Here is a 5,524-nt window from a genome sequence, read left to right as displayed (position 1 = left end):
AGCTCAGTTGGTGGGAGCATTGTCCCGATCCACCAAGGTTTTGGGTTCAATCCCCAGTCAGGGCACATACAAGAATCAACCAGTGAAAGCATAAATAAGTGGAACAACAGATCAAAATACTGGAAGTGGAGTAAGTGAAAGAAATAAAAGGGATTTTTAATTACTTTAAAAAATAAGTCTAAAGTAGGAGGTCAGCAGACTTTGTGTAAAGGAGCAAATGCTCTGGGTTTGCCGCGTCGTGATTCCCACTGCAGCCCTCTGCTGCTGTGGTGTGAACGCAGTCTTCGACAACAGGCAGATGAGCGTGGCTGTGTTTCCATAAAACTTTATGTTTTATTTGACGTTTAAATTTCATGTCACTTTTACGTGCCACTAATCTTTTGATTTCCCATCCCCCCAGTCATTTAAAATTGTAAAAGGCCATATGAAATCAAGTATTGGTCTGGTTTTTGCTAGCAAATGGGTCATCTTCTGCTAACCCCAGGTGTAAAGCAAAATATGAGCAATGAATTGTGTATTTATAGAATACAAATAAATGAATTATATAACCGTATGATGAAATACTGGGCAATAAAAAGAAATAACCCTGGCTGGATTATCCGAAAGGTTGTGGGTTTGATTCCCTGTCAGGACACATACCTAGGTTTTGGGTGTCATACCCAGTCAGGGCATGGATGAGAGGCTACAGATCAATGTTTCTCACATCAATGTTTTTATTTCTCCAGTCCTCTCTCTAAAATTATTAAACATATCCTAGCCCTGGCTGGCATAGCTCAGTGGATTGAGTGTGGGCTGTGGACCAAAGCATCGCAGGTTCGATTCCCAGCCAGGACACATGACTGGGTTGCAGGCCACAGTCCCCAGCAACCGCACATTGATGTTTCTCTCTCTTTCTCCCTCCCTTCCCTCTCTAAAAATAAATAAATTTTAAAAATCTGAAAAAAAAACTAAAAAAAAACATATCCTTGCATGAGGATTAAAAGAAAAGAATTAAAAAAAAATAAATAGGATACATGCAATAAAATGAATTAGTCTTACAATAATTTTGCTGACTGAAAGCCAGACCCAACAGACTGCATACTGTATGATTCCATCCCTACAAGGTTGTGGAAAATGCAGATGATAGCCACGAAATGTACAGTGGTTGTCTGCAAGTGTGGGGCGGGGTGGGCAGCGGGAGGCGTTGGGGAAAAGAAGGGATTTAAGAAGAAAATAAAAGTATGACGATAGCATGATGAACAGAAGGAAGGACATGGGAATCCACTGTTGCAAGGTCTTCAGACTTACTTCACCCGAAGCAGGGTATCTGAAGGCAAACAAACTGATTGACTAAAGATGGGAGTTGTAAATCTGAGGGTGATCATTAAAATCAATGTCTTTTGCTTCTTTCCCACCCTCAGCCCCAGGGTTTTGGCCAGGGCTACGCCCCTGCTCAGGGGTGGGGCATCAGTCTCAGGCCCAACCAATCCCACAGGACGACTGCTGTGACTGGCTCAGGCCTAGGCCGGTGACCAAGTCAGCCAGTGAGACGTCAACACTTCCTTTGGAAATGCCGGGACTAAGAGTTCAAGGTCTTTCACAGAGTCGGATGCTGTCAGGGTCACATTATGATCCCAAGGCCTCTGTGGGGTTGTAGTTCAGTCAACACGAAGAGGTGGGCAGCTGAGAGATGGAGACAGGGGACACAGGGGAATGAGAACTTCAGTAACTCGAGCTGATAAACCCTTGCCGGGGATTTTTGTGGGGTGAGACTTTCAGCCACTCACTGTGTGACAAAACACCACAAATGTAATTATCTCAGTTTTTGTGGTGCAGGCACCCAAGTGTGGGTCAGCCAAGCTCCTTTACTCAGGGCCTCACCAGGCTGAAGTCAGGTTGTCAGTTAAGGTGGTGATCTCGGCTGAGGCTCCATGCCTTCGTCCAAGCTTGCTGCCGGCCAAATTTGGTTTCTTTTGCTGTAGGACTGAGACCCTCCACTCCTACAGACCACCACTGTTCCCTGCTGTGTGGCCATCTCCACGGAGAAGTCCACTTCTTGGAAGCCAACGGGAGAACACCGCTGTAGATGTCTCCTACAGAGAAGGCCCGCACCTTGTTTGTTTGTTTGTTTGTTTGTTTGTTTGTTTGTTTGTTTGTTTGTTTTAGAGAGAGGAAGGGAGGGAGAAAGAGGAGAGAAACATCAACGTGTGGTTGCCTCTGGAGCTCCCCCTACTGGGGACCTGGCCTGCAACCCAAGCATATGCCCTGACTGGAAATCAAACTGGCAAACCTTTGGTTCGCAGTCCAGCACTCAATCCACTGAGCCACATCAGCCAGGGCGGCCTGCACCTTTTTTCTTTTAAAGGACTCACCTGATGAGGTCTACCCACGTCAAGTTCCCTTTTGACTGCAAAGTCACCTGATTAGGGACCTTCATTACATCTGCAGGATTCCTTCATGTTTATCTTCTAATATCACCTAATCACAAGAGTGAAATTCCGTCATATTCGCAAGTGCTGCCCACACTCACAGGGAAGGGATTATGCAGGTTTGTACACTATGGAATGGGAATTTTGGGGACCATCTTAGAATTCCACCTAACACAGGGACTTAACACCCCTGAATCTCTGGGTTTCTGGGATTTTCCATGTTCTTTTAAACTTACATGTTGTCCCCTGTCTCACCATTCACTTGGCCTTACTTATCTCCTCCCTTAGAAGCTGAGCAGTTCCACATCTGTCACTACATCCCAGCTCACAGCTGGGCCCGGGTTCGGTGCTCCATAAACATTTTTTGTGTGGATCAGTAGAGGTGATGCTTATGCTGGAAATGAGGATTAATCTAGATGGCATCAAAGGCCACGTTCAGTGCTAAATTCTTTAATTCCACCCTGCTGACCCCATCCGGCCCAAACTCCTGACCTGCCCCTGCACACTTCTCTGTGCTCACTAATGTCGAAGTCCACTTTCTCTTTCACATGGCGCTGAAAGAACACTAAAGCACTCACAGTCTCTAGACTGATTTGCTTTCTCCTCGCTTGACGACAGTGCCGTGCTGTTTTCTCAGCCTACAATGCTCTTCCTTATACCAACTGACTCATGCTACTCATCCCTCTATATAAACTTAGAAATCCCTACCCCAGGAAATTTTTCTTCATCACCCTCCTACTTCTGTGTGTGGTTTGGGCTTCTGCAACCCTCCAAGCTTCTTTCTCCTTTTCTAGGACTTGTTGCCTCTTGTAAGTTGAAGAGTCCCTGTCTCTACCAACCTGAGCTGTCTGGGAGAATAGGAAATAAAGCTTTGTTATGTTGGGTCCTAGCACTGGCCAGTTAAGGTCCATGAATGTTTGTTGAGCAAACCAATGAGCTCAGTAATATACATGTCTGTGTTTGGGGGTCTTCCAAGAAACTTATGCTTCTTGGTGTCCTGGGCCCCCTGGCAGACCAGCCCAGCAGGCTCTGGCTCAACCACGGGCTCCAAACTCAACCAACAGCGGAAGGGCATGACCATCATAACGCTTGAAACCTAGGCTCGTTTCTATTGACCTAGGAAGGCTTTTAAAAAATTCTCTTCTGCCACCTAAAACTCCTTTCGAAGAGAGTGGGCATGAGGAATTATGAGGCAAAAAGACTGGCATTCCTGATCATGCTGACAAAGAGCCCCTGCGGAGAACCGCAGCGAATCAATGTACTGACCAGAAGGTGTAGTATCAGCCTGGGAGAAGAACTGGTTTTCTCCATGTGACGCCTTGTTCATCTTGCTGAGCACTTGGCAGTAGTAGCTTGACCGGCTCTCTTTTCCTTGAGAGCCAGCCACTTCCTGGTCTTACAGAGGATGAGCGCTGGCCCAATCTCACAGTAACAGCGCACAGTTTAGCCCTAGAGCTGTGATGGTGGGGAGGGGAGCAGGTCCCTGTCCCATCACTGCCGCAGGCAAGAATCCACCTGCCAGCACAGTAACAGAGTAAATACCCCAAATTGCTCGAGTCTATTACTCCCAAACTGGACGGCAACCCTTCAGAGCGATGAGCATCTTTTAACCTCAACTACTGTTGAGAATAAAGACTAGAAATGTTTTAAACCCACCACGCTACTGTTTTTGCATTAAGCAATCTATGTAAATGTAATGTTTGACATTCTTATAATATTTAAGATAATTTGGGGAATTCTAATAGACCCTTGTAGTACTGATTACAAATGTGTATTTGGATAATAGATTTGACTTGTGGTTTTAAGTTGAAGGCTTTTTAAATTTGTATTGACACATTTAAATGAGCTCATGACTCAACATAGTTATAAGTTTAATTTATCTTATTTATAAGAATTACATAAGGGTGGAAAAGGCATTGTTAGAAAATTGTGACACTGAAAAGAGGAAAGTGAATGATTAAATTTATAAATACAATTTCAAGTCTTCAATGGAACTTTTAATTAACCAAATTTATTGATGGGACCAAAGAAGTGGTTGTTAAAATTTACTAGATTTATGAATGGAATTGTAAAATTTGCCTGCTGAAATTAAGAAAACTCTATTTGGGGATTTCTAATTTTAATAAATTGAACATTACTTTTAAAAATCAAATTAACCTCAAAGTAATCTTTCCTGCTCCTGAAAGCTACCCAGAGCACCTTTTTACAAAGGACATGCCGTTTAATGATAGATAGGCCATGGAACTTGAATTCAACAAGATGGGTGGGAAACCAAGAGGGGCCACTAGCAGCCAAGTGGGCTGGGGGTCTGGGAGAATAAAGAACTGTTTCCTTAGGGCTCAACCAGCACCCAGAATCATGGGAGCCCGAGGGGGTACTGTTGTCTGGCCAACAACAATAAGGGTGTGACCAAGGGAATGGGTGGCCAATTGGAGAGAAAGGAGTGTCATTAGAGATGAGAAGGTGGTCAAAAACCTGGTAAGGCAGATGCTCATTTTGAATGAGTGGCCAGTTTTGTATAACTCAAAGGGGCGCTGATCACATAATCATCTGTGTGAATGGCGTCTCCCGGCGTTGTGCAGTGAACCTGCAGAACCATACACAATGGTTCTGAGAAAACCCTGAAGTAGCTAGGTATGAAAGGAGTACCAGTGGGAGGTGAGGTAGAAGGTAAAATCCTTGGTAAACAAAACACTAGCTTTAATTGTTTAATAGTATTCTAAGCACTTTCCCAATAACTCTGACTTCAGAACTTATTTATTAATCAGCATCCTTTACAAATAAGAAAAGTGGTAAGTTATAAATAAGAAATGACAAAATTTGGTCCATAACACACTCGTTCTGGCTCGCCCTGGCTGGTGTAGCTCAGTGGATTGAGTGTCTGCCTGCGAACCAAAGGGTCCCCGCCTCGATTCCCCGTCAGTGGACTGGCCTCAGTTGTGGGCCCGGTCCCCAGTAGGGGGCGCGCCAGAGGCAACCACGCATTGATGTTTCTCTCCCTCCCTTCCTCCCTCCCTTCTCTCATATCTTTCTCTGTTCCTGGACTCCGGTTTAGAGAGCCCCGCCTGCTCCAGCGTAGCGAACGGTCACGTGCCGGCGTGGCGAAGATGCCTACG

Source organism: Phyllostomus hastatus, unplaced genomic scaffold (genome assembly GCF_019186645.2).
Source record: "Phyllostomus hastatus isolate PE091 unplaced genomic scaffold, TTU_PhHast_1.1 phas_contig_17, whole genome shotgun sequence".
NCBI classification, from domain to species: Eukaryota; Metazoa; Chordata; class Mammalia; order Chiroptera; family Phyllostomidae; genus Phyllostomus; species Phyllostomus hastatus.
The sequence above is the reverse complement of the archived record's forward strand: the minus strand, read 5'-3'. Positions refer to the sequence as shown.